Source organism: Rhincodon typus, chromosome 25 (genome assembly GCF_021869965.1).
Source record: "Rhincodon typus isolate 14 chromosome 25, sRhiTyp1.1, whole genome shotgun sequence".
NCBI classification, from domain to species: Eukaryota; Metazoa; Chordata; class Chondrichthyes; order Orectolobiformes; family Rhincodontidae; genus Rhincodon; species Rhincodon typus.
In genome coordinates this window covers 31,122,105-31,134,443 of record NC_063356.1, presented here as the reverse complement: position 1 = coordinate 31,134,443, position 12,339 = coordinate 31,122,105, and positions in this window count along the sequence as shown.

The window sequence follows — 12,339 nt, the reverse complement described above, 5'->3', positions numbered from 1 at the left end:
TCGAAATGTTAGCTTACTTTTTCTCCGTGGATGCTGCCTGACCTGCTGTGATCTCCAGCATTTTATGTTTCCAGAGTCGTTCATAGCCCTTCCTGCAGCATTGCTGTGTACTCCTCCAGATAGTTGGGACTGCTTTTGACTAAGGTAGCAACCTCAGACATTGCTGGCAGGGTCTGGATCTGAGGAAGGGTCACCGGACCTGAAACATTAACTCTGATTTCTCACAAATGCTGCCAAGCCTGCTGAGCTTTTCCAGCAATTTCTGTTTTTCTTCCTGATTTACACCATCTGCAGTTCTTTCAGTTTTTATTTGGCAGGGTCTGGTGTTGTGACCTCCATCATCAGTACTGGAGGAAGAGTCGACCCTTCTTTGCAACACCCCATCCACAAGGATCTCCCCTTCCCTGTCCACAGAGCAGCACTCCAATTTCTCTTCATCTGCCATGTCCAGGGTAAATGTCACAAAATGTGCAGGACAGACTGTGAGCACCTGACAACAGCCTTTTATAGATGTTGCCAACGCTGGGGATCCAGGTATTGCACCAATAAGTGGAAGAATTGGGTTGGCATCAGATGAAAGGATAGCCACAGGGGTGTGGTAATAATAAATTAGGTGAATTTGGGACAATTGCATGAGAAAACCAGATAGGCCTTGTGAAGCAGATACCACCATAAAATTTAGCAGAAAAAAATACTCTGCCAAAGTATGTGAAGATTCAGCCCTCAGTATCTATTATTCTTGAAGATATTTAGTACTGAATTTTCTTAATGCCTGAACAGCATGGATAATGGTGAATCAGTTAGAAAAATATGGCGAGATTGGCAAAATAAGATTCTGGAACAAAATGTATAATTTCTCACCCAAGGTTTGAAAAGTGAGACAAGAAACTCACAATTGTGTGGGAAGAGGTCCCCATTTGTATGCTGTAACATCTCATTCTTACCTACTATCACTTCAACCATATGCTGTTTGCTATTCTCCGATTTGGTGGGGAGAAACTAGGTGTTACTATTTCCTGATCTGAAAGTTGGAGCAGATATCTGGCAACTTTCCACTTTCTCCTTTGTGTTTCCATCTTGGCCAGCAGTCACCAACAGCTCAGGGCACTCTCCACCGCCAATGACCACCATCTACCACCCTCTGTCAATGGAGATTGTTAGAACTAGTTGTTTACTTCAATGCTGCCCTTTGGAGTGCACCAATGCCTTGCATTGTAATCGGTGTAAACAGTGACAGGCACCCAAGTCATAGATTGGAGTAGGAACATCTCAAGTCTCTTATTTTGCTCTCTTAGTGCTTACTCATGCTGTTCCTACTTGAATCCCTATGATATCTCCACTTTTCTTGCATCTTTGGGCATTGCTCCATCATTCAGGCTCACTGTACTTGTGCCTTACCTTGCCTTTTAGCACAGATACAAAGTCAGCAGCTTGTCACATTTGCTACAGTGATCAGTCAAGGTGACAGACATGTTGCTTTTTGACACTATGCTACATCATGGAACACCTACAGCATGTGGCAAACAGAGTGCATGTGCTTCCATCAAATAGCCATATCTGAAAATCAGAGGGGAGTAGTCCTCATTCAGGTCAAGGGGTCCTGACATATTAATTTTGAGGTATTGTCCAGTGAGAATCCTGGAGGATCCTAGAAGCAAGTAATTTTGTTGCTGTTGAGTGCAAAATAGTGCAAGAGCGGCACTTTTTGAGGCATGGTACATATGTAATGAGGCAAGCAGTGTATAACTGCATGAGATAACATGCTTGAATCCATAGGGAGAAAAGTTCCCATGAATCTCCCTAAAACTGACAACAGATTTTTGGTATAATTCAGCTCTTAGTGTCTATTTGCAGCTGGTTATATACATGCATGTAGCTACACCATGGTATAAATTTGCAATTTAACCAAATGCTGGGCAGGGCTGATGAGTCATTCTGAATTCTGTTTGCTGTGGTGTAAAAGGGCCCAGCTGTGACCATTTTTAAGCAATACCTGATGTCTTGAATTTACCTTACAATTGAGGCTTGCCTATTCTTAACCCTTTACTTTTGTGGTGTACTGGCTAGTTGGGTTTACTTTCAATTGATTACTATTTCAAACAAGGCACAACTTAATCTGACAGATTAGATTTACCTTTGAGTGAACTTTGTATTGGCAATTTAATTGGAATTAATTTAAAGTCCACAGTATTTTAACTCTCACTTACGTGGTGCCAGTCAGCTGCTTGCTGTAAACAGGTAGAAAATGCTCAATGACCAAGTGGGCAGAGAGGTTTTTTTGGCCTAAATCCCACTCACCAGTACCAAGGAAATACCTGCCAGCATACAGGCAAATCACAGCTGGGGAGCCTAGGTCAGTAGAAGCCTACACCTCACCCGATCTTACTAAGACAAGTATTTGATTCACCTTTAAGTGTGTCTGTGTTGCCATGGTAAAAGGTAGTTGTAGTAGGTATCTCAATTACTATTGGGTCAAAGTGCCACCAGCCTCTTATAGGCATCATAGGACATGGTTTAGTATTTATACCAAGAACTCTTTTCTGAATTCCAAGAGTGTGTTGTGCTGTTAAAATTGGAACCAAAGGACTGAGGATTAAAACCACCCCATTATAACAGTTCGCCTAATCCATTTCCACCAAGTAAAGAGAGTTCAAAGCTCGCAAAGACTGACAAACTATAGTGGTAATCATTATAACAAGCAGTTAAATATAAACAATGATGAGAAAGCACGAAGAAGATAAATATTTCATTCATTTGAAGAGCTGAGACAGACACAGTGGGCCAAATGGCCTCCTAAATGTAAAAACAAAACCGTAATGTTCAACTATTTCATGTGGAATTATGAGCAAAACTGGTGGTGAAAAGAAAGGACAAGTTGATTTTTAGTTATTAGATTTTAGTTTAATTTATAGCAATGGAACTGTTGAATTGCATGATGAACATGATACTTAACGAAACATTTATTTTAAAAGATGTTCATTGCTAGCATAGTCTTATGAGACTTGAAAATCCTCTTTTCCTATACAAGCAAGAGGTTCGACCAGCATTTCAACATTTTGAAAACAAACTATTCTGACTCTCACCTTTGATGTGGTCCCATAGAGTTTATCACCCTGCTGTCTGTTTTTGGTTAATAATTTAAAATAATTTCGTGAGGTTGAACTTGCAAAATGTAAAGGATTGAATGAAAGAACTGTTGGCTTCCCAAGAGACTATTTCCGTGTGCCTATTATTAGTTTTCTACAGTTCCATTTTTAGAAAACAGTCCTTGGCTGAGAACTCTGTGGTGAGCACAAAGGCATGTGTGCATGCCAAAATGTAATCAATTACCACCCAAAGTCATTTGCATTTAAATATCTATTAATCCCAGATAGCCACGTGTGCAAAGGCTGTGATATATCTTACAGAGGTGATACCAGTTACTGACTTAGATTTCTGTTTTGGTGGCACACTGTTTTCACTGATCAGAGCAAAGTTCAGTGTCCTTGTAAACTGTACAGACCTTAATCACTCCACTCAAAATGTCATCCAATCTCTTGACTTTTGTCTTGTTTACATTTGAATTGTGCACAGACTGCTAGGCAAACACAGAATGGAGTTTTTGTTTTTGATTCTGATCTTTTATAATCTAAGATTGACTAAAGTACCCAGACCTGAAAGACCGCAAAACTGAACATTACTGGGCAAACTGTGTAACTAAACAAACAAATGGTGTTTCAGGGATACTGGTAACAGCAAAATGTGCACAACGGGATTTGAAATTTAAACATAGACCTTTGGCTGAATGACAAAGGCACAATCTGGAATGAGAACATATCAAGTAAATTAAACATTATAGCAGTTGTAACCAGAAGAGTAGGTAGGGAGTATTGAGAGCTATGCAAAGAGAGGTTTATTTTAAGAACAAGACAGCTAGCTTCCAAATCCCTTCAGAACAATCCACAATTTTGAAATAGACTCAATCACAAGAATGTAAGAAACAGGAGTTGGGCATTCAATGCTTTGAGCATACTCCATTGTTCAAATCAATTACGGCAGATTTTTGTCACTGAAGTTGGAAGATATCTGGGAAGTCCTAGAGTAGAACACCTCATCCTGGGAGCAGATTCAGTGGAGGCGGAGGATTTGTGAGTATGGGATAGCATTTTTCCAGGAGGGTGGGTGAGAGGAGGTGTAGTCAAGGTAATTGTGGGAGTCAGTACTGAATGTTTATGGTGACACCCATGTCAATTAACCTTTTATTACTCATGCACTAATAATAACAGGGTAGAAGGATAACTAGGGAAAGCATGGAACGCATTTAAGGACCACAGTGGTCATTGTGTGTGGAGCCAGAGGACGTGGACAGGATTTTAAATTAAAACTTTGTCCTTCTCACTACTAAACACTAAAACAATGTGGGTATAGAAATCAAGGAAAAGGACAGAATATACTTACAGAAATTTAAGTATAGACTGAGAAGAGGTTCTGACTGGTCTAGCAGTCTTAAAAGTAGATAAATCTCCAGGCCAGATGAAATGTATCCCAGGTTGTTGAGTGAGACAAAGGAGGAAATAGCAGGGATACTGGCAATAATTTTTTAATTCTGGCCAAAGGAGAAATATCAGAGGACTGAAGGACTTTTATTTAAGAAAGGTGGAAGGGATAAGCCAGAAACTACAGGCCAGTCAGTCTATCCTCTTTGGTGTGGAAATTATTGGAATTAAATCTGAGGGACACAGTTAATCTGCATTTGGAGAAGCAGGGATTAATCAAGAACAGTCAGTATGGTTTTCTTAAGGAAGGTCATGTCTGACCAACTTGATTGAATTTTTTTGAAGAGATAACCAGGTGTGTAGACGAGGGCAATGCATTTTACATAGTCTACTTGGACTTCAACAAGGCTTTTGATAAAATCCCTCATGGACACTGATAGCTAAACTAATAGCCCGTGTTATCCAAGGAAGCTTGGCTAATTGGATCCAGAATTGGCTGAGTGGCAGGAAGCAAAGGGTGATGGTCAATAGGGTATTTTTGTGACTGGAAACCCGTATTCAATAGAGTTCCACAGATGTCAGTGCTGAGGCCCTTCTGTTTATGGTATACATAAAAGATTTAGATGTGAATGTAGAAAGGTCGATCAATAAGTTCCTGGATGATATGAAAATTGTTGGGGTGGTAAATAACGAGGAGGGTAGCCTTGAAATACAGGAGGACGTTAATGGGCTGGTCAGATGGGCTGAGCAGTGGTAAATGGAATTCAATCTGGATAAATGTAAGGCACTTGGGAAGGACAAAGGAGGTAAGGGAATACATGAAGAATGGTAGGATCCTGGGAAGCACTGAGGATCAGAATGCTCTTGGTGTGCATGTCCACTGGTCTTTAAAGGTAGCAGGACCGTTGATAAAGTAGCTTAGAAGGCAAATGGGATACTTGCCTTTATTAGCTGAGGTACAGAGTTTAAGGGAGGTTATGCTGGAACTGTATAAAATGTTGGTTAGGTCACATATAGAGAATTGTGTGCAGATCTGAAATCCACATTATAGGAGGGATATGATTGCGCTGAAAAGGGTGCAGAGAAGAGTTACCAGATGTTGCCTGGACTCGCAAGTATTATTTATGAAGACAGACAGCACAGGCTAGTGTTGTTTTCTGTGAGGCAGAGGAGACTGAAGGGGGTCATGATTGTGACGTATAAAATAATGTGGGGCAGAAACAGGGTAGACTGGGAGAAACTTTCTCCCTTGGTGGAGAGATAAGGCAAGGGGTAAAAGGCTTAGACATGAGGAAAAAATATTTTCATCAAGAGGGTGGTGGGAACCTGGAACTCAGTGCCCATAAGGGTGGCAGAGACAGTAACCCTCATAACATTTAGGGGATATTTAGATGTGCACTTGTGATACGAAGGCCAAGGGCTGGAAAATGGGATTAGCTGGGATTAGGTGGTTGTTTTTGACTGACATGGACACGAAGGGCCTTTTCTTGTGTTATAGAAATGTATGATTGTATGTTAGCTCTCATATCAATCGGCAAATAAAATTCATCTTTAGGAATAACTTAAGGAAAACATCCTCAGCCAAATCAGATTTTGCAGTTCTTCCCTCTTAACCATCATGGAAATGTTGCTGCAAAAACTTCAAGAATTGAATACATCTCCATAAACCATTAGTGTCATGGAAACCTCCTCACTTGCCTGCAATGACACTCAGAGCATGGACTATCCAAGACAAAGCAGGCCACTCCATCCACCAACATAGGCATTTATTCTCTCCACCACATAACAGCAGTAGCAGCAGTTTTGTAGCTTCTACAGGCGTGCAGCAGCATCAGCACAACAAGCCTCCTTTGACACAACCTTTGAAATCATGAACTTTGCAATCCAGGAGAACAAGTACAATAGGCACACAACAATACCATGCCCTGCAAGTATTCAGTTAAGGCACACACACTCCTGACTTGGAACTATTTCACCACTCGTTCATTTTTATTGGGTCAAACCTCTGGAACTCCCTCTCTAACAACTCACTGATTGTGCCTACACCACATGAACCACGTTGGCTCACCATCACATTGTCAAGGGCAATTAACAACAGGCATTAATTGCTGATTTTGCTAACGATACTCACATCCCATGAATAAGTTCAAAATAAAACTGAAATTCCAAGCTGGCTTTCCATCATAATATAAATTTCATTGAAAATCTTGAACGTTTTGTTTTCACATTGCTTATCTATGGTGCTTTCATTTCAAGGTTATTTTAAAATTGCTTTAACTTCAGGCATCTTTTTCCAAAAGAAATATCAGTGTTAAATACCACATTGCTCTGGGCAACATGAATGCTCTTGCAAATTCACTGTAACCGAAGGGCTACAAAGCAACACACATCTTCCTTTCATACACTACAAGCTGAGAAAGTTTCTAATCATCACTGTGAAAGAGCAGGGGGGTAGTTTGTACTACTCAAATGTCAGATGCAGCCTTTGCAGAATCCTACCTATTTCTCAGTATAAACCACTAGACATTAAATGCATTTCATTTCCTGATGTTTAAAATGTGAAAAGGGGTCACATGACCTCTTCCATATTTTGCAGTCAAACTTATGGACATTGCATAAATTATACTCTGGCAGGTAGTAGCATTGCAATTAGCTTTCCAATATGACAGCTGTTGTTTTTCATGTAACCTTTGAAAGAGCAGCTGGTACAATGTGTCCTCTTTTCAAGGTTAACCTGAACTCTCTAGTCAACACAGTGGCACTCTCAATGTACAAATAATGATGGCAACGAAACACAGACTCACAAAACCAAAGAGGAAGTTTGACCTTCACGACAATCAATGCTGTAACACTCGTGTAACAACAATGAGGTATTCAGAGAAATGTAACAGTCAGCCTGAAACATTTTCCACTGAAAAAAATATTCAAAATGATGTTTTTTTAACAAGCTACAATCAGGTCGGGGGTAAGCTCACTTCCAGCTTCACTCCAATCCTGAGATGGTAATAATAGGGCTTTGATTTAAAAGGATGTGGCTTGCCAAGTTAATGAATAAAACTCCACTGTGTATAATTTGGTGTAAGAAATAAGCCAGCCAGGTTCCTTAAGTTACCAATCATAGAATCCCTACCGTGTGGAAACAGGCCCCTCTGCCCAACAAGTCCACAATGGCCCTCAGACATCCCACCCAGACCCATTCCCCTTTAACCCACTCAATCTACACATCCCTGAACATTATGGGCAATTTAGCATAGCCAATCCACCTAACCTGCACATCTTTGGACTCTGGGAGAAAACTGGAGCAAACCCACACAGACACAGGGAGAATGTGCAAACTCCACACAGACAGTCACCTGAGGGTGGAGTCAAACCCAGGTCTCTAGCACTCTGAGGCAGTAGTGCTAACCACTGAGCCATCATGCCAATGAAGTTATTTTTTATTATTAAAATTCACTTAAGAACAGATGCAGAAATTATCAACAAAATGTTTAAAATGTACAAATATATCCAAATACCCTCGAAAGCAAAACCAAAATGCATACAGTAACCACAAGTACACACAAAAAAAACCCTGGAGACGGTAGTGTTGATTTTGAGTTCTCCCTTTAAGAACTGTCACTTGCAGACATGAAGCCTTCCAATGGACTTTCAACTGACAAACTTCGATGACAGAGATTTCAGAGAGAAAGAAGGGCTTGACAATTTCTCTCCGACTGGAAACTGACTGAGCTGTCAACTCACCAAGTTGTTTTGAGTCAAAGAACAAATCATTCTCAAGTGCTCCTGCACTTATTTCGAAGCCGAATCAAATGTAACCAGCAGTATAACATCCTCCACTTAAATGTTCCAATCGCTGCAGTTTGCTACCTAACATATCATAAATAGATTCATAAGATAGACTTTTGTCACAAACACTATTACAATTCTTGACACCTTCAGAAACTAAAATGCCCATACCCAATAAAATCAGGGGATAAAATCCTAGCAGTGTCAGATCCAATCAATTCTCAGCAACTTTGCCTCACAAGCCAATTCAAAAGCACATTTTGGTTAGTGTACAAGCTCCTCATACTAGGATTACAAATTTATTTTGAGGTTCTCTAGAAGGTTTAAGTGTTTGATCTGGTGACCAGTGACACTGATCATGTGATGCCTGATTACTTGACTTCTGCAAATGTTATTGTGTTTACTGGGGAAAGGTTGGCCACACTATTGCCAAGTATGTTTGTGACTTTTCAGCCGCAGTCAATTTGCAAAATGTTCTACAAGTGAGAAAGACATCTATACGTGGCTGAAGAGAACAAACTGAAGGTAGTGAAAAAGGGAATGTGACAATTGGGGAATAATTCACAGGCAGAAGTAAAAATAATTTACTTCCAGCTATAACCAATGGTAACTCACTCAAATTGCAGTTATAGCTAACAGTAATAGTGACAGCATTTCAATTCACTGTACTAACTACAGTGTAATAATTACTCTTTGATAGTTTATATGTAAGTGCCAGTAATAGGTGTAATGACCCAATATCTTGAATGTAACCATTAGTAAACCCAATAACCTGCTTATATATATCCTAAACTCATAAACAGACATCAGCCTGCACTACAAAAGATATGGAGATGATTCTTCAGTGTGAGCTGGGCAAAATCAGTAGAAGAACATTTAGGGGACAATGATCGTTTTATCATAAAATTTATGCTGACTGCAGAAAAGACAAAGGACAATCCAGAGTAAGAATAATTAATTGGGAGAAAGCCAACTTCAATAAATTAAGAACGTATCTCGGTCAAATAAATTGGTGTCAGAGGTTGGCAAAAAAATGATGTTGAACAATGGGTTGCCTTCAAAAAGAAGGCAGTCCAGGCATCGAGAGGCTATATTCCTTCAAACAGGAAACAAAAGGAAAAGCTCCCTGGTTGACACAAGAGATAGAAATTAAGATAAATAAGAAAAAGTGTGCTTTGAGTGATATCAGGCACATAATGCAATTGACAAGCAGGCTGAATATAGAGGCCTTGTAAGGGAGACATTAAGAGAAACAAAAAAGGTGTGAGAAAGATTCACACCTAATATTAAAGGAAAACCTGAAATGTTCTATGAGCATATAAATGAAACACAAAATGGTAAAAGGAGAAGTTGGGCTAAGTAGGAGTGAAAAGAAGATGTACACATTGGTGATAGAGGGCAAGGTTGGGTACTAAAGGAATAATTTACATCTTTCTTGACCAAGGACAAAGATACTACCCAGGCAATAGTGAAGGAAGAGGCCACTAGAATGATTTAAAATTGATAATGAAGAGCTACAGGATAGGCTGCCTTGATTTAAATTTGATAAAGTATCATAACTGGATAAAACACATTTAAGAATACTGAGAGAAGTGAGACTGGAAATTCTGGAGGCACTGGCCACAGTATTTCACTTTTCCTTAGGCATGGGGTGATGGCAGAGACTAGTGAATTATAAATATCAAACCCGTGTTCATAAAGTTTGGAAATATATATGAAGCAACTATAGACCAGTCATTTCAACTTCAGTGATGGTGAACTTCTGGAAATAATAATTTGGGACATAAATAGTCAGCATGGATCTATTGAGGGAAAATCATGTTTAAGTTATGTCTGGAGTTTTTGAAAAGCTAAGAGAACATTGATGAGGGCATTGCTGTTGATGTAGCGTACATACACAATATCGATGGTACATCAATTACATCATCAGTGTTGATTCCAGGTCTCATTCGGAATTGGAAATGATAAAATATTTTGCTTCCAACTTTCATCCTTCTCTTACCTTCTCCTGATACATCTCTGATTCTCCTCTGTTTCCATTTCTGGGAACAGGCTGTCCACCAAAATCCATTATTTATTCCCCCGACTCCCATAGTCGGCTGGATTACAACTCATCTCACTCTGCTTCCTACAACGACTGCATTTCATTCTCCAAGTTAATACATTTTTGTTACACCTGCCCTAATGATGCCACCTACCGTAGGACTGCCTCTGATGTGTTCTTATTTTTCCTCAACTAAGGATTCTCCCTTATCGTGGTTGGCAAGGGCTTTAGCTGTGTTCAAACCATCTCCCACACTTCCTCCCTCAATCCTTCCCCAACCCTCCCGGAGTAACCATAGTGTTCACCTGATCCTCATTTTCCAATATAGCAGTCTCTGCATTCAGAGGATCATCCTCCACTATTTCCACCACCTCAAGCAGGATGGCAACACCAAACACATCTACCCCTCCCTCCTCTGTCAGTTTTCCACAAGGACCCTTCTCTCCAATGACATCTTGGTCCATGCCTCCACCGATCCTAACACGATCACAGAAGCTGTAACACTTGACTTTTTAATGTCCCAAACACATTTTCCAATGATTTACTTGTACTTCTTCCAATCTAGTCTACTGTATTCTACTAGGGGAGCCAATGGCCTAGTGGTAATATTGCTAGTCTTTTAACCCAGAGGCCAAAACAATGTTCTAGGGTGCTGGGTTTAAATCCAGCCATGGCAGATAGTGGAATTTGGATTCAATTAACAAAAATCTGAAATTAAAAGTTAAATGATGACTGTGAAATTGTTGAAAAACCCATCTGGTACACTAATGTCTTTTAGGGAAGCAAATTGTCATCCTTACCTGGTCTGACCTACATATAACTCCAGACCCATGCAATATGGTTGACTCTGAAACTGCTGTATGGGAAGGTAGGAAAGGACAATAAATACTGGTCTAGCCAGCAACACTCTCATTCCATGAATGAATTTTTAAAAACTCACTACTTACAACGTTCTAAGATTCGTTGGTGAGACTAAATACAAACTAGGTGACTGCTTTGAGGATAGCCTCCACTTCGTAAAAAATGGCCCTTGGCTTTCAGATGCTTTCAATACTTCGTCTTATTTCCAAACAAAAGATTTCTGATACCCTATGAGGGCTGATGAAGTGAACAACTGGGGATGCTGAGACTTCCATGTATAACCAACCCAGTAAGCTTAAGCCTATTGTCTTGTGTTGCTCTCCTATAACCACCAGCGATAACTCATTCTGAATCTACATGAAACTTTATCACTCCTACAGTTAATTCCTTCTCTTCTCTTAAGCAGGCACTATCATCACTTAGAGAACGTTTGAACCAAAGAGGCCTGTGCTGGAGACCCTCAGCTCAGGGAAAGAAGACAGTGAACTCTCAGAGGAGGCACTGGCAAACCTTTCACCAGCACTTCCACCAGCTCAGAGATGTTCGCCTTGATGTACGTCTTTTTTCTGGATGAAAGTCAGAACCACAATCTGGTGGGCATATGCCCACAGCTGAAATGCAGAGGATTACTGGAGACCAGGCACCTGCTCAGCCTCCAGCAGAAAATGATCCCATTGTCTGGGCCATTAATTACTTCACCAAAAAGCACAGATAGCCTCAGGAACAGCAGGTAGGTTTGTCAGAGGCAGTCGGTAAGCTGGATTGAATGATGAATGATCACAAGCACCAAAATCTTGAGTGCACATAATATTAGGCATTAGAGATCTTTGACCTGTGACATTAATGGCTGCAGCCAAGGTATTATGCTTGAATGTGGACAACACTGAGTCTAAATGCAATGTACAGGGATCACAGTAGGTCCCACCCTGCACAATTTTTCCACATTTACATGCATGCTACAAGTGGAATCACTGAATCAGTGATGATTCCACCCATCTCTGGAGGGAAAGGTTCTTTCTATCTTTCAGCTTTTCAATGGAATGTACTGCCATTCAAGGCTTCAAGGTGTACAATAGCCAGTTCACTCTCCCTTACAATGAAAGATGTTGTACAGAGTTGCAATTCTTAGTTTAAACTCTGTTCTAAATGATGCTCAAGCATTTCAAGACAATT